Source organism: Schistocerca nitens, chromosome 4, assembly GCF_023898315.1.
Source record: "Schistocerca nitens isolate TAMUIC-IGC-003100 chromosome 4, iqSchNite1.1, whole genome shotgun sequence".
Taxonomy (NCBI): domain Eukaryota; kingdom Metazoa; phylum Arthropoda; class Insecta; order Orthoptera; family Acrididae; genus Schistocerca; species Schistocerca nitens.
This window is the reverse complement of record NC_064617.1, coordinates 278,760,990-278,779,882: the sequence shown is the minus strand read 5'-3', so window position 1 is coordinate 278,779,882 and position 18,893 is coordinate 278,760,990.

Sequence of the window (18,893 nt, the reverse complement as noted above, 5' to 3'; positions counted from 1 at the left end):
TACCAAGGAAAATCTGTGACTACAGACCCAAAGTTGAAGAAGGATAGGACGACCACGAAGAAGATCAGCTTTAAATTACCTGGTTTCAGAGCACGTATTTTTGTCTAACTGAAAACTGCACGTCCTGATGATATCACATACCATCACTATTCTACTTTTCTGTGCAACAAATACTTTGCCCTTCTTACACCTTCGTTGCTGAGCTATCTGAGGATGCGGCACGCCTTACTGTATCATAGATTTGCATTATCCCCCCCCCTCCCTATCTGCCACCTCATATATTGCCGAAACGAAACAAAACATGAAAAATGCGATTCGCCAGGGATGCACGTACATCATGGGCTCACACAAGGGGCAGAAATGCACAACCAGTAAATGTAAACTGTAAACAACATCACTTTCAATACAAAATTACCTTTTTTAAATGTAATGTGTATGGTTTTCTACGGCATTGAAAACTAGAGGAACAATTAGTGACCACAGACTTGTTTTAATTATCCTAAGCCACATGCCTTATGAAATACGTCGACTATAAAAGACGTCAATGGCGCCGCAGTCTGTGCGGTAATGCGCACAGAAAGGGTTACTTACAGTAGGATTCAGGAGAGTGAAGGCAACCCTCATTATGGAATTACAGAAAATGGTTCAAATGGCTCTGAGCACCATGGGACTTAACTTCTGAGGTCATCAGTCCCCTAGAACTTAGAACCACTTAAATCTAACTAACATAAGGGCATCACACACATCCATGCCCGAGGCAGGATTCGAACCTGCGACCGTAGCGGTCGCGCGGTTCCAGACTGTAGCTCCTAGAACCGCTCGGCCAACCCGGCCGGCTACGGAATTACAGCATTACGGCAGAAACTGTGGCACGGTTTCCACTTGAAGTCTAAGCATTCAATAAGCTATAAAGTTTAGAGTAGTGAAACAAAGTCTGACATTTTAATTGTACCCTTAATTTTAATTTCGGTAGAAAAAACTTGTATGTGCCATTAAAAAAAAAGTAGCTTGGTGTTGAAAGTGATGTTTGTTCACGTTTGTGGACTGTGCGTTCCTGCCCAATGTGTGAGCCCTTGATACATGTGTATCTGTTTCATTTTGAAAATATATGCAATGGTAAAATTAGGTGGGACCCCTGCGTATTGAGAGGACTGTATATCAAGACATTCATGCAGACAGCCTTCAGTAGAGGTCTGTGAACAAAATAGTGGGGACCATCGAACTCGCACACGTTAATGACAGACTGGATATTTGCACCACGCACTCCTTGCGGGTCGCCAAATTGACTGATGTTATTGGATTACTCTCTACTTTTACAGTAAACACGAACACTTAATTACTAAATTTATTAAAGTACGTCTTATGGTGTCATCTTCCCACATAATGCTGGCTATTAACAGATGTTAATTGCATACCAAGAAAGAAACCATAGAAAAGTTTGCGGAATAGTGGTAGCCATCACGTATGTTTCCCTGTTCGTCAGGACGCTAGAACTGAACGATATCTTAACGATGCCTGACTGAATGTACTATAGACCTTCAACTACCCAGATATGGCGAGTAACAACAATACCCCCATAATGAAGGTAATGCAAACGGTACTTTTGTCACAGCAGTATGTAATTTCGCTGAACTTCCTCTCGATGCCAGCACACACAAAGACCTACAACAAAATGAGGAAATGGATCACTTCAAGAAGGATACAAAACACAACAAGCACTTGCTTATTCCAACTGTAATACGAGGTGTCCTGGAATATGCGACATTAGTAGATAAAAATAGCAATAGTAAATCATGTTCCTGATATTTTTACAACCAATATCTAATATCATTGCTGTATGATGTTTTACATTGAAATGTACATTGGTGAATGAAATTGCCTACTGAAAATATAGTAGATGAATTTTATAATAAAGTTTCCTTCACGTATTATTTGTAAAGCTCTAATTTGCAAGCTCTTGCTAGTTTCTTTCTCGTGCCGATGGGGATACGTTTTGAGCACGCTTTGGCACAGAAGGCTCTACGTAAACCGTGGTGTTATTAGTGTGTCTGTTGGACGGCCAACGAGCGCAGAGTATGCGAGTGGTTCCCTTCCCGTGCCCCACCGCTCCGCTCCCTTGTGCGGCGGCTTGCAGCCCCACGCAGGGGTCGGGTTGCTAGGCAACGCTCCCTACCCAGCCGCTGCGCCGCGTCGATGGCTGCCAACAGTAGGGTCGCCTGCGAGCAATTAAACCCCCCGTGCTGCTCCGGCACTGCAGCCAACTTCTTCAAATAAACTGCCACCTGCTTGTTGGCCGAATAAGCCACATGTCTTAGACTCGGCGTGCAACTGCAGCCTGTTCTTACACTTATTTCAGCGAGGCAGATCTAGCAGGTCCAATACCACACTCCTCATGGCGAGAGTGTTAAATCGAAGATTTAAATAGAGATTTCAGCAACCTACAAATGACAATTTTTCCTACGATTTTTATCTATCACCTATCATTTCTTTAACCTCTGTAAATGTTTGCTAAGATAGTAAATACTGACTTGCACCGTGGTTCAGCACACATGTTACATTCGAGGTTCCTCTATAACTGGTTGGCTAAGTCAGTTCAAAGGCCAGAGGAAGGCAACAGTATACCAACTTAGATATAAACACACCTCATAAAGCATTGTCTTATTGACAGCCTTATAATTTTTACACTCAGTGGTGGGACTAGATAAATTTCTCTAACAATAACATTCCGAATTCAACTTCACAAAAGTTTCTGAAATCTGATGCTGCTACTATGGTCTTCAATCCGAAGATCCTCCTCGGCTGTTCAAGCTTCTTCATCTGCACCCTACGTTTGTTTGAATCTTCTTAAGGTATGCAATCTCCGATCTTCCTCTACAGTTTTTTACCCCACTGTTCCGTCCATTACCACACTGACTATCCCTTGATGCCTCACGATGTGTCCTACCTATAAAGCACACCCTTCACGTTATGTCACAAATTTCTTTGTACTTAATTCGAGTCAGTACCTCCTAATTAGCGAGTCTACTTTTCATCGTCTTGTTTCCTAATCTAATTTCCTAATAAAGTCGACTATATTCCATTATCCTGTGGTGTCACCGCTAGACACCACACTTGCTAGGTGGTAGCTTAAATCGGCCGCGGTCCATTAGTACATGTCGGACCCGCGTGTCGCCACTGTCAGGATCGCAGATCGAGCGCCACCACACGGCAGGTCTCGAGAGACTGACTAGCACTCGCCCCAGTTGTACGACGACGTTGCTAGCGACTACACTGACGAAGCCTTTCTCTCATTTTCCGAGCAGATAGAATAGCCTTCAGCTAAGTTAATGGCTACGACCTAGCAAGGCGCCATTTGTACCATTGCATGTACCTCAAGATAGAGTCTCACTTGTATCATCCAGAATGCTGTATACCAAAGGACAATATAAAAGTTAAGTGTTCTAGTAGCTACGTTCTTTTCTTTATCACATTCATTACGAATCCTGTTCCAGACTTAACGCCAGACGGCGTGAGTTGACGCGTGCCCCTTTCGGCTACTTCACTGTGGACTGGCTGCCTTAACAGTCCACTACATATCCCTGTTTTGCTTTTGTTGAGGCTCGTATTGTGACATCTTTATAAGACTTTAGCAATTTCGCTCAGCTGCTCTGTTTTCTTTTCCAGCTCTGACAGATTTACAATGTCATTTGTCAAACGCAAAGTTAATATTTCTTCTACCTGAACTGTAATTCAAATCTTCAAAAGTGTGTGAATTCCTAAGGGACCAAACTGCTGAGGTCGTCAGTCCCTAGACTTACACACTACTTAAACTTACTTAACGCTAGGGACAACACTCACACCCATGCCCGAGGGGCCGGCCGCTGTGGCCAAGTGGTTCTAGGTGCTTCAGTCCGGAAACGCGCTGCTGCTACGGTCGCAGGTTCGAATCCTACCTCAGCATGGATGTGTGTGATGTCCTTGGGTTACTTAGGTTTAAGTAGTTAAGTCTAGGGGACTGATGACCTCAGATGTTAATTCCCATAGTGCTCAGAGCCATTTGAACCATGCCCAAGGGAAGACTCGAACCCCCGGCGGGAGGGGCCGCACGGTTAGTGACATGGCACCTCTAACTGCGCGGCCACTCCGCGCAGCTATAGTAATTCACTTTCATAATTTATCCTTGGTTTCCTTTACTGCTCGCCCAATGTATAGTCTGAATAACATCGAGTTGAAGCAGCAACCCCACGGTTTCCCTTTCATGCCCTTCAATTCTTACAATTGCAGTCTGGTATTTTATCTCTGCTAGCTTCACAATTTCAAACTGCGTATACCAGTCAAAATAGTCATCAGTATTTTCTAAATCCACAAATGATATAAACGTGGGTTTCTTTAACCAATCTTATAGGATAATTTGTAGGTTCAGTGTTGCCTCACGTTTTCCTACATTTCTCCAGAACTCAAACTGATCTTTCCCGAGGCCAGCTTCTGCCAGTTTTTCGAGTCTTCTGTGAATAATTCGTACCAGTGTTTCACAACTATGACTTATCAGACTGATGGTTCCGTAACATTCTTACCAATCAGCACCGGCTTTCTTTGGAACTGGAATTATTATATTCGTCGTGAGGTCCGCGGATATTTCGTCTGTCTCATATATCTTGCATGTTAGATTGGATAGTTTTTTCATGACTGGCTTTCACAAAGATCTCAATAATTCTGACAGAGCATCCACTACTGCAGGAGCCTTGTTTACACTTTTCTGTTTCAGTACTTTGTCACCTTCTTTTCGGAATACCGTTAGCTCCCATCTTTGTGCATGAAACTACGTAGAAACTTTTATACAACAGTAACAACTATAAGACTGGCACAGCGTAAAAGATGGAAGTAGCCTTTACACCGAAGACTATAGTGAACGACTGCGTTTTTGCCTCTCTTGAAACTGTGTATCGAATTTTGAGGCTTTAAACGGTTTGTGGTCCCCGGGTACTTCCTTCTAACTTCTTTGCAAATTATTTTTACTGCGCCTACTCGGTCTAATAAGGTATTGTAAGAGAAAAACAATCAAACAGAAGATAAGCGTTGACAAGTAACTTGTGTAGGAAATTATGGTTCAAATGGTTCAAATGGCTCTGAGCACTATGGGACTTAACAGCTATGGTCATCAGTCCCCTAGAACTTAGAACTACTTAAACCTAACTAACCTAAGGACAGCACACAACACCCAGCCATCACGAGGCAGAGAAAATCCCTGACCCCGCCGGGAATCGAACCCGGGAATCCGGGCGTGGGAAGCGAGAACGCTACCGTACGACCACGAGATGCGGGCAGGAAATTATGGAAACGTCCCTCAGCTCAATGTGTATCATCTGATAACAACTTAATTGTCTGCAGTTTATTATCTTGTGAGGCAGAGGAGTTTAATCTGGCACCGATTTTAACTTTCGCCTCTGTACGAGCTTGCTGAATTTCGGATCAGTCTTGCGATTAATTCCGTACCTTGTGAAAGTAATTTCGGACGTAGGACAAGGGTGAGTTATAGGACCTTTACCATTCACAATGTATATAGATGATTTGGTAGATACCTTCCGTAACTCATTGAGACTCACGTACAGGAAAGTGGAAACGACAGAACATGGTAGCGAGACACAGAAAGTCCTGCAGACGATCAGCGCTCTGTGCAGCAGGGCTAAATGTAAGCTACTGTGCACATGTAAGCTGTTAAACGAGTGACGACAATCACCAGAAACATTTAAAACCGTAAAATAGCTGTAAGCATCCGCCCTTAACGACCAAAAGTGGAAACACAACATAAAGCTAGTTCTAGCATCTCTAAATGCCATAGTGAGGTTGATTGGATGAATCGTACGCAACTGTGATTCGCCCACAAAAGGATTATTTGACATTCATCCGATTCCTGAGTACTGCAGTTCAGCTGTGATTCGTACCAGATATGATCAATAGAGAAGATCCTAAGAAAAGCGATGTGAATTGTTATGGAATTGTTTCGTAAGTGTGAGAGCTTTACAGAAATGCATATCCAAATCCGGAGGTACACTGTATAACCTTCAAGTAGGGTGTTGTGTGTCAGAGAGATTTGCCATAATAATTCTTTGAGTGTACGTTTCAAGTTGCCTCTGATATGCATTTTGCTACACTTACCATGATGCTTTAATGAAAGAAATCGGTGCTCATTCGTAGTCACGCTGGCTGCTCTTCCTCCCGTGCCATTTGCGAATGAAGATGAAGACGAAGAAAAGTTATAGTACTGAAAGGACACGTGTACATGAAACACACCATGTCACACTGTGAGATGGATATCTTATCTGTAAATACAAGGTATTATCTGTAAATACAAGGTAGAACGCTGCCAGGTCGGAATAAGGTAATCTATATACGTCGTCCAATGTTAGATCTCATCCAAGTATTCTCGAACCGTCTAAGTACGATTTTCGGATATCAAAATGTTTCCCACAGTTTCCTGTACACAACATAAACAGCCACAGCCAAATTCAGACCGTTCACAGAAAAAAATATTCAATTGTCTAGCTTTTCACTTTGTCGCTAGACGCACGTAAATTCTCGGCACTGAGGTGAGACACTCCAGAGAACAAAACACTTCGATGGCGTTACAGCCCCCAATTTCCCCACACAATTTCTATGATAACTGAAGTAACAGGTAGTTAAAGGGACACACCCTAGGTCGATGTGAATGGGCGTCGTAGAATGCGATTTCGTACAGATTAGATTAACTTTTTTGAACTACTTTGCTGTTTGTAATCCCCGATCCACTTGAATTGTGTCGTAACTAAGAGGTAACAATCCTCTCTGAGTGCAATAGGGACATTGTAATGGCTTTTAACCTGAGGCTTTACCCGATGTGCTCCTATCCAACTAAAGTAGGGGCGTACTGAGGACGTCAGCAATCTCGTTTGCGGCGGCACGGGGGCTTTCTGCCTATTGGAACTTTACTAACTTGCCTTAGTAAATTTCTTAGAACCACGGCATGCTCTGAAGGGGCGTATAATGCGGCCCACCCGAGAAAAGTTGCTTGAAAGGCAGGTTTCACTATACGTGCCACCAGGGCGCATAAAATGTACAGTTTCCTGCTGCAAAGAGATTTCTTTACAGCAATGTTAACTGAGACTACTGAATAACATAGAATCTTTCCTGTGTCGTATTTCCATTTTAACAATACATACGCCGATACCAAATCCAGAATTCTTCACGTTAAAACACATATTTGCTCATGGTGTGGACTGTCAAATAGTTCAAATGGCTCTGAGCACTGGGACAACTTCTGAGGTCATCAGTCCGCTAGAACTTAGAACTACTTAAACCTAACTAACCTAAGGACATCACACATATCCATGCCCGAGGCAGGATTCGAACTTGCGACCGTAGCGGTCGCGCGGTTCCTGACTATAGCGCCTAGAACCTCTCGGCCACACCGGCCGCCGTGGACTGTCACCTTCACGTACGTAGCACAGTGTATCAATAGCAGCCAGTTTAAGAACACAACTCGCGACAAGCTGTCTAAAAAACCTCATCTTTTACCAGTCAATAACAAGCTGTAAAGTTCATACTATGGCAATTAGTTTTCTGTGCTCGCTCAATACTACACAGTTTGATCGACAGTCAGTTACTTCGGTATGTCGACTACACAGTGCGCCACACGGAATTCATTTGCCCATCGAATGGAAGTCACAAAACTCTTTTAAATTCTCATAATTCCCGTTGTTTGCACTAAACGCCGTCATTTTCCGAAATTTTGTCAGTGAAAATAAATTACAAATTTTTTGAACATTATGTGTAGTCAACAGTCCGAAATTATTGAATATTGATGAACAGTGTAGTACTGACAGAACACACATGAATGATAGCCGTCATGTGCACTTTACAACAGTTTATTGATTGGTAAATGTTGAGGTTCTTTTACATAGATAGTTGCAGTTTCTCTATTCAAACTGCTTGTTGTTAAGAGAATGTGCTACTTGCATGAACGTTACAGTCCAAACTGCGAGCAAATACACTACTGGCCATTACAATTGCTACATCAACAAGAAATGCAGATGAAAAACGGGTATTCATTACACATATTATACTAGAACTGACATGTCATTTCATTTTTACGCAATTTGGGTGCATAGATCCTGAGAAATCAGTACCCAGAACAACCACCTCTGGCCGTAATAACGGCCTTGATACGCCTGGGCATTGAGTCAAACAGAGATTGGATGGCGTTTACAGGTACAGCTGCCCATGCAGCATCAACACGATACCACAGTTCATCAAGAGTAGTGACTGGCGTATTGTGACGAGCCAGTTGCTCGGCCACCATTGACCAGACGTTTTCAGTTGGTGAGAGGTCTGGAGAATGCACTGACCAGGGCAGAAGTCGAACATTTTCTGTATCCAGAAAGGACCGTACAGGGCCTGCAACATGAGGTCGTGCATTATCCTGCGGAAATGCAGGGTTTCGCAGGGATCGAATGAAGGCTAGAGCCATGGGTCGTAACACATCTGAAATGTAACGTCCACTGTTCAAAGGGCCGTCAATGCGAACAAGAGGTGAGCGAGACGTGTAACCAATGGCACCCTATACCATCACGCCGGGTGATACGCCAGTATGGCGATAACGAATACACGCTTCCAATGTACGTTCACCGTGATGTCGCCAAACACGGACGCGACCATCATGATGCTGTAAACAGAACCTGGATTCATCCGAAAAAAGGTTCGTCGTTGAGTACACCATCGCAGGCCATCCTGTCTGTGATGCAGCGTCAAGGGTAACCGCAGCCATGGTCTCCGACCTGATAGTCCATGCTGCTGCAAACGTCGTCGAACTGTTCGTGCAGATGGTTGTTGTCTTGCAAACGTCCCCATCTGTTGACTCAGGGATCGAGACGTGGCTGCACGATCCGTTACAGCCACGCGGATGCCTGTCACCTCGACTGCTAGTGATAACCCACCGATTCCATATTCTGCTAACATTCATTGGATTTCGACCAACGCGAGCAGCAATGTCGCGATACGATAAACCGCAATCGCGATAGGCTAAAATCCGACCTTTGTCAAAGTCGGAAATGTGATGGTAAGCATTTCTGCTCCTTACACGAGGCATCACAACAACGTTTGACCAGGCAACGCCGGTCAACTGCTGTTTGTGCGTGAGAAATCGGCTGGAAACTTTCTTCATGTCAGAACGTTGTAGGTGTTGCCACCGGCGCCAAACTTGTGTGAATGCTCTGAAAAACTAATCATTCGCATATCACAGCATCTTCTTCCTGTCGGTTAAATTTCGTTTCTGTAGCACGCCATCTTCGTGGTGTAGCAATTTTAATGGCCAGTAGTGTATGTATTTTTACGTCAAGTATTGTGTGTTCGGGTGGATTTAGTAGCGACAGGTGTACTGCTAAAATGACAATATAGCACAGACATTTCAGGCAAGAATTTTTTTCATTCAATAGCTTCTGTTAGACCCGTTATAAAGAACCCTCTCTGTAGATCACGCTAATAAAGCAAGTGCAAATCTCCCTCTCGTTCAGAATGCGCCATCGTTCTCAGCTTTTCGCTGACAGCACGGTCCTTTCCTTTCTTGATCAATCCCCACCTCCGAATTTACTTCAGTTATTTTCCAATCTTAGCATTTTTCGAAAAGCAAAGAAACTGAAAATAATCTCAGCTTTAATAGCTCAAGTACAGAAGAAAATACTTTGCTTCCAGACTTCTTAATCATACTACTTTACATTAAGCATATCACATAATGTACGTTACTCACTGCTCGATTACACAATATGATTCACACGATCGTTCATCAATAATTATAAAAAAATTTCAAGATTCATACATCACACTCATGCTGCACGTACTCTCACACTGGAATGAAAGTAACAATGTCAAACAACTGATTATTCTAACTACTGTTTGAAAACAGATGCGTCACGTATCTTCACAGTCATAAAGAAAATAATGTCTAACTATGTGTTTAGTTCAGTTTAGTTTAAACCATCCTCTGACGTACTTACATAAACACTTTAATGTGGCACGATGAAGCTTTTAATGGGAAGTCATAAAATTTATTTCTTGTTGTTGTTGTAGTCTTCAGTCCGATAAATAGTTTGATGCAGCTCTCCATCTTACTCTCTCTTGTGCAAGCCTCTTCATCTCCGAATAACTACTGAACCCCCATTCTTGTGAACTACCTGCTGTATTCATCTCCTGGTTTGCTTCTACCATTTTTAGCCCCCACACTATATCGGTAATCCCTTGACGTCTCAGAATGTGCTATCAACTGATCCCTTCTTTTAGTCAGGTTGTGCCACAAATTTCTTTTCTCCCAATTATATTCATTATCTCCTCATTAGTTATCCACCCATCTAATCTTCAGCATTTTTCTGTAGCAGCACATTTCAAAAGCTTTCATTCTCTTTTGTCTGAACTGTTTATTGTTCATGTTTCACATCCAAGCATGGCTACGCTCCATGCAAATACTTTCAGAAAATATTTCCTAACACTTGAACCTATATTCAATGTTAACAAATTTCTCTTCTTCAGGAACGCTTTTCTTGCCATTTCCAGTCTACATTTAATATCCTCTCTACTTTGGCCATCATCATTATTTTGATGCCCAAATAGTAAAATTCATCTGCTACTTTAAGTGTCTCGCTTCATAATCTAATTCTCTCAACATTGACTGATTTAATGCGACTATACTCCATTACGCTTGTTTTGTTTTGTTGGTGTTCATTTCTATCCTACTTTCAAGACAGTGTCCAGTCCGTTCAACTTCTCTTCTAAGTCCTTTGCTGTATCTGACAAAATTACCATGTCATCGGCAAAAATCAAAGTTTTTTCTTCATGTTCCTCAACTTTAATTCCTACTGCTTGCTCAATGTAGAGACTGAATAACACCACGGATAGGCTACAATCATGTTTCACGCCTTTCTCGACCACGGTTTCCTGTTTATGTCTTTCTCGTTTATGTCCCTCGATTCTAATAACTGTTGTCTGCTGTCTGCTGTCTGCTTTCTGTACAATCTGTAAATAGCCTTTCACTCCCTGTATTCTAGCCCTGTGAACTTCAGAATTTCCAAGAGAATATTCCAGTCAACATAGTCATAAGCTTTCTCTAAGTCTACAAAAGCTACAAAAGTAGGGTTGCCTTTCCTTAACTTATCTTCTAAGATAAGTAGTCATGTCAGTATTGTCTCGCATGTTTCTACATTTCTCTGGAATCCAAACTCATCTTCCCGAAGATTGGCGTCTACCAGTTTTTCCATTCTCCTATAAAGATGTAGTCTTTGTATTTTGAAATCATGGATTGTTAAAGTGATAGATAGTTAATATTCACACATTTAGCAACTCTTTTCCTTGTAATTGGAATTATTACATTCTTCTTGAAGTCTGAAGGTATTTCGCATGTCTTATACCTCTTGCAGAACGGATGGAATATTTTCGTCATGGCAGGATCTCCCAAGGCTGTCAGTAGTTCTCACGGAGTGTCGTCTAGTCCCGAGCCTCGTTTCGACTTGGATCTTTAAGTGCTCTGTCAAATTCTCCTCGCAGTATCATTTCTCTCAACAACATTTTCAGCATTGTCAAATGCTTTCTCTAGGACTACAAATGCTGTAAACATTGGTTTACCTTTCCTTAACCTATCTTCTAAGGTAAGTCGTAAGGTCAGTATTGCCTTTATTTCTCGGAACCCAAACTGGTCTTTCCGAAGGACAGCTTGTACCACATTTTCCATTCCTCTGTAAAGAATTTGTCTCATATTTTGCAGTCATGGTTTGTTAAACTGATAGTTAATATTCACACCAGTCAGCAACTGCTTTCTTTGGAATTATTACATTCTTCTTGAATGCCGACGGTATACTGCCTGTGTTATTCATCTTGCACACCAGATGGAAGAGTTTCCTCATAGCTGACTTTCCCAAGGTTATAAGGAGTTCTGATGGAATGCCGTCTACTCCCGGGCCTATTTCGACTTAGGTCTTTAAGCGCTCTTTCAAATTCTTCTCGCAGTATCATGTCTCCCATCTCATCTCCATCTAAACAATCTTCCATTTCTATAACACTGCCTTCAAATTCGTCTCCCTTGAACAGACCTTCTGTATACTCCATACACCTTTCAGATTTCCCGTCTTTGCTTAGGACTCCTTTCCACCTGAACGCTCGATATTCATAAGCAGTATCTCTTTCCTCCAAAGGCCTATTTTGTTTCACAATAGGAGCTAAACATCTTTCCCCTAGTGAAATATGCTTCTAAATCCTCTAGCGTTTCTTGCGTACCCATTTCGCATTTCCTGTTAATCTCATTTTTACACGTTTGTATTCCCTTTCGCCTACTTCGTTTGCTGCATTGTTATATTTTCGCCGTTCATCAGTTAAATATCTCCTGTGTTATCCAAGGATTTCTGCTATACCTTGACTTTTTACCTATTTGTTCCTGTGTCGCCTGCACTGTTTCATCCCTCAAAGCTATCCATTCATCTTTTACTGTTTTCCTTTACCCTGCTTTAGTCAATCGTTACTGAATGTTCCCTCCGAAACTCTCAATAACGTCTGGTTCTTTCAACTTATCCAAGTCCCACCTCATTAATTCCCTACCATTTTCCAACTTCTTCATTTCTCCGTCAGGTGGCTTGCGGAGTATGGATGTAGATGTAGATATACAATTCACAACCAGGAAGGTGTGGTCCTGCCCCCACATTTCAAATATGGAACTGAAACTCGAACAGCAGTTAACTACTGTTATTCCGAAAGGGAACGCAAAATTTCATGGCGAGTAATGTATGGGAAATGACTTTACTAATTCACAGGTTGTTGTGTGACTCTGATGATCTGCAGAGCGTACAAGCGCTTGTCTGTGACTGCAACCAACAGGCGACAAGAGAGCTGACAGACATGTGGTAAACACCTCAGCACGAGAACATGTTTTGCATGGTAGACCAGTCAACAAACTCAAAAGAAAAGTTGACTGGGGAAATATTTTTGTAGTTGCAATTTTTTTTCAGTGGTAGGGAGGAGTCTCATGAACAACATACTAAAAATCACCAGTAAGGTGTGGGCATGGGTGGGACGGAGGGGGGGGGGGAGCGTGTAAAGGTTACATTTTTTAGGTTTGTCTTAAATATACGTCGAAAATCGCGGCATATAGCGAATGTATTTCCCAGTACAAAATTAAACGACATTAAACTTCTTACAAACAACTGTCCGTTTCATTGTTTTCTCTGGGCCTAATAGTTTGTGGGGATGTAGTTGAGCTTCAGATGTTTCAGCACAAGTCAAAAAATGAATTACAACAGAATACCGTTCAAAATTAGGAAGGCAAAGAGTATGTGGTAAGTAAATAGAATAGCTAATTCAAGGATAAAATGAAAACCATATGGTCAGTTGTGAAGGAAGTGTCTGGTCAGCAGCACAAGGTCGACAATATAAAGTCAGTTCGTAGTAAAAATATTTCTGTTACTGATAAGTCAGATATATGTACAGTATTTAACAATCATTTTCTGAGCATTGCTAGTGAATTAGATATAAATTTAGTTTCTACAGGGAATCATATAACTCTCTTGACAAATGCCTACCGAGATTGATGCCTGAAATACTTCCATGTGATACAGACAAGGGGGAGACTGAGTCAATAATTAAATCACCTAAGACTAAGGACTCAAGGGTTTGATGGAGTACCTAGCAGACTGTTAAAGTACTGTGCTGTGCATGTTAGCCCTGTATTTAGCCATATTTGTAATTGTTTCTTTTGGAATAGTCAATTTCCTGGACGATTAAAGTACGCAGTAGTAAACCGCTTTATGAAAAGGGAGAAAGGGATAATTTAGACAATTTTAGACCTATTTCTGTGCTCTCAATGTTTGCTGAAGTTATTGAAAATGCTATTTATGTAAGGATAATTTATCATTTTATATCACTCGATTTGCTATCAAATGTACAGTACGGTTTTATAAGTCGTTTAACAACTGGAAATGCTGTATTCTCTTTTCTCTGTGAGATACTGGGTGGGTTAAACAAAAATATTCGAACGCTAGGAATATTTTTTGATTTAAAGAAGGCATTTGATTGTGTTGGTCACAAAATATTGCTCCAGGAGTTGGACCATTACGGAATACGGGGAGTAGCTTACAATCGGTTCAGCTCTTACTTTAGCAAAGACAGCAAAAGGTCATTTTTCACAGTGTTGGGAATGGCTATGATGTGAGGTCTGAGTGGGGTACAGTAAAGTGGGGGGGGGGGGTGCCCCTGGGATCGGTGTTGGGGCCACTCCTATTCCTTATTTATGTAAATGATATGCCCTCTAGTATTACGGGTAACTCTAAAATATTTTTGTTTGCTGATGACACTAGCTTGGTAGTAAAGGATGTTGTGTGCAACATTGGCTCGGTTCATGGCTTGTGGAAAACAAACTAACGCTAAAATCACAGTAAGACAATTTTTACAGTTTCCAACACACAATTCAACAAAACCTGGCGTTTTAATTTCACAGAATGGGCATATGATTAGTAAAACTGAACAGTTTAAATTTCTAGGTCTTCAGATAAGTAGTTAACTGTCGTCAGGATCTCGTTCAAAGACTTAATGCTGCCATTTTTACTGCTCGAACGGTATCTGAAGCTTGTGCTCGTTCGAGGCGAAAATTAGTCTACTTTGCTAATTTCATTCGCTTCTGTCGTATAGTATTATATCTTGGGGTAACTCTTCCCATTCTAAAATGATATTTTTGGCTTAGAAACGGGCGGTTCGGGCAGTAAGTGGTGTAAGTTCACGAACCTCTTGTCGATCCCTGTTGACGAGTCTGGGTATTGTGACATTGGCCTCTCAATATATATATTCCTTACTGTCATTTCTTGTTAACAATATTAGCTTATTCGCGAGAGTAAGAGCTTTCACTCAGTTAAAAATCGGCAGAAATCAAACCTGTATTTGGATCGGACTTCCTTAACTCTTGTGCAGAAAGGTGTGCAGTATACTGTTGCACCCATTTTCCATACGTTACCACCAGAATTCAAAAATTTTAACAGTAATCCACGCGCTTTCAAATCGAAACTGAATGGTTTCCTCATGGGCCACTCCTATTCTGTCGAGGAGTTCCTTGAAAAATTAAGCTGATTCTTGTTGTATTGGTGATTGCGTTTACTTAAGCTTCTGGCCTGACTTTTCTCGGGTTCATGAACATTTATTTTTATCTGTTATTACTTTTATGTTGTAATTTCATGTACTGACGCGTTCCATGACCTTGGAGATTTGCTCCTCGATTTGGTCCTACGGAACTTGACGTGTAAATAAATAAATAAATTATCATCCTGTTTCATCAGACGTAATGATATATATTGTTGATATGTGGTTAGTGGCTGTACTCAGTGCAACCCATTTAGCAAGTGCGAGCAATTCCCGAATGTAGCAGATTTATGCAGTCTACCAGAAGCATAATTAATGGTGAGGCAAGTGCAGTAACTTTCTGATCATTCATTAATTCAGGCCAAAGTGACCGTAGCTGCGTTACATGGCTTTACAATATGCTGTCAGCGACAGACGGTAGCAAGATGCCACATTTACCATACTATCTCTTTCCCACAAACGCTACATAGGCTGCTGACATCATCAACCTTACAGATTAAGCACTTCTCAACCACCGTTCATGCTAACGTATTAGCGTTAAAACACATACCACAACAGTAAGCAGGTACTTACATAATAAACTGAAAATAGCCCCACCATATAGACACGAGCTCAGTGAAGTTATTTCATCTACTTCCAAGGGTGTGCTAAAAACTGTAGCCTCCGAACTTTATCAACATTGTACATCTTTATTCTTCATGTTTACATATCTGCAGATCTCTGCCGCCAGAGGGTACCGAATTGTAACGTGTAACAAGGCAGTGTGTAACGTAACTACGTCGGTACCTGAGAAACATAGTGCTGTAACCGAGTTTCGATTTCGAAGGGTTCGTTCACACACTGAGCAGACTCTCCGTCAGCAAGACAATGCCAGACACCACACACGAGTGCTGCGGCGTCTGCAACAGTCCGATGCCTTGGATCCACTGACATCGATCATCTTCCAACAAGTTCCCACTTGGCGGTATCCGATTTTCATGTATTTTCATAACTTTTCAGTCATCTTTGAGGTCCTCACTTTGAAGGAGGAGCGCGCCACGGAAAATATGAAGGGATGTTTAAATAATACTAAATTACGGCCAAGTCGTTCAGTCATTCTAACCCATTCTGAAATTTTGTGTTTATCCTGCAGAGAAAACCCGTCCGATTCAGATGAAAATTGCACTTTCAAAGGCTTAGCATTCGTAAGAAGCATGAATCATTAAGGCCGCTCTCGAGATATTCAAGACTGTACACGGGTCTCGAAGTTCTCTGCAGTTAAAACCTACTAATGTTGACCGTAATATGCATGAAAAGAATGAGAAATTTTCTCTGCCAATGGCAGTTTATCGCGATAGTTCCGCTGAAGGCAGAACGTATTCAATGAATTGTGCTAGCGTCTACCACGAACCTAGACACAGATAAATGAGCACATAGGAACTGAGCATAACGAAGGATTTATGAATGACTTTAGAACGGAATAATTAAGGAGAAATCTTAAATGCATTCCTGTGATTACTCGATAGATAAATATGAAAAATAATTAACAAAGTTTACAAATGCCCTCCAAGGGACCACGAGAGAATGCAAGACCAAAATAACCCCATGTACTCTTAAATCCCCTTAATATTATAAATGAGTAAGAAAATAACGTGTACGACGACCTGTAGCTGTGTATGACATAATGAACGACACATACTGAACTTTCTACAATGAACAAAGTAATATTTGCGGAACTGAAATATCATATAGTAGAATATTACGCCAAAGCACTGTAGCAAGCAACGCTCTCACCATAAATTCCTGAATGCTGCAATTCACAAATGACCGCTTCGGAAGTACACAAGACAGCAGCGTCTGAATTTAAGAACCAGAGCCATTTTAGCTGCAAGTGACGTCTATGCGAAGAAGCAGCGTAAATCCAGACCCAGGGTCAATGGAAGAGTACCTTTGTGTGGTCATCTGCATGAACAAGCGAACTCAAATTTTATCCGCCCAGTTATCTGATTGGTTAGGAGGGCTCGGTGCTCAAACTCCACGATGCAATTCGATTTTACTACACAGCCAAGGATATGTGTAATTGTTTGAGATCTGGTGTTTGCAGTGACTACAACCAACTGGTCATCTGCGTAGGCGACAATCCCGTCTGGTCTGTCATCGCCATTTAGAATTTTAGGAGGTATTCGACTATTAAGTCCCAGAACATGGCGGCCGCAGGTCGACACTTGAGGACCGCGTTTCATAATTCTTTTAATTACTTTCCGCCCTCCATCTGCCTTTCGTCTACTCGGTATTTACAGCAGTCTAGGAAACCATTGTATAGTGATTGCGGTACCTTCAGACGTCTTAACCTTTGAAACATTGCAGGCACAACAGGTTACTGAATTCCACGGTAATGTGGATCATTATTGCCATGGCTTATTTCTGTGTTGTGGTATTAACTATATGCAGAACGTGGTTGATGGCATCATCTATTGATTTGCCGGTTCTGATGCCGAATTGGTGTAGGCTCATGTCCCTGGGAGAGCTGTGAGTTTGCGAGCGCTTACACAATAGCTCCTCCTGATTCTTTGCTAGGGCGTTTATTAAGCAAATTGGCGTGAAAGTCTTTAGATACGAAGGATCCGCGTGTGCCGATTTCTTAATAATGAATTCTCTGGAGGTTTTCATTTTGTAAGTACCCTGTCCAGCCGAAAGGCGTAGTTCAGTAACATTGTTATGAACGGGGTGATCTGTGGTGCTAGTTTTTTCAGTGTTTCCGAGTGGATACCATCTGTTCCAGGTGCTTTCTTGTTTTTGAGCTCTGAGATTGCTAGCGAAACCTCTTCTTGCGCCAAAGGACAGGTGACGGGTGCAGAGTTGTATGGTTTGTGTAGGTTTTTCTCTTAGTGTTATATGCTATTGCGTGTCTGTATCGATGACGTCGTCAAGGAGCAGTTTATACAGCAGAAACTCTGCTGTATTCCTCCATATCCTCGTCATTGAGCCGTCTTCCTACCTTAGCGTTCCCAAAACTAGTAGGGTTTTTCTCTCCTCTGTCAGTATTTTGTATGGTTGCCCCCGTATATGTTTCTCTCCTGTTACAAATCGCTCCCATTCTTGACTACGCGTGCTGTGTAGGGTTTGTCTGTATAAGTCTTGCGTATGCCTATATGCCTCAAGTCTTACTCGTCTGTTTCTATCTAGTATCCCCCTTTGACATAATTATCGTTTGCGAGTGGCATCTTGTTTGAGTCTTGTGAGATCGTTGGTCGGCAGTATTGGTGGGCGTTTTGTGTTCTTTCCCGTTGCTATGGATGTGTTTTGTGTTTGTTGAACTACCTGTGTTAGCTTGTGTACTCTGTTCTATACCTCCACTGATGTTTCGCAGATCTTATTGTTGGATAATTTCTGTTAATTTATTCTAGCCTGCTTTATGGAACAATAAGTGTTTGGTGTGTGATTTGGTAGTTGAGTTCTGTGTATGAGTTAGTGTGTGTATTATGATATTGTGGACACTATTGGTTATACTCGTGCTGTTGTGTACGATCCAGTTTGTTACGTATGCAATTACTGCATTATTTGCTAGCGTAAAGTCGATATTACTGGTCGTACCATCGAATCCTGCATATGCTGGTATAAGTCCCTCTATATTCATTACGCATAAATCTGTTTCTAGCATTAGGTCGGTGAATATGCGTCCTCTGTCATGTGTTCTGTCTGAGTTCCAGTGGATGAATCTTGAATTAATGTTAGCACTTATCATCAATTTTTTGCCTCTGACGTACACTGTTAGGTCTTTGATGGCGTCTGCATAAGGTTGT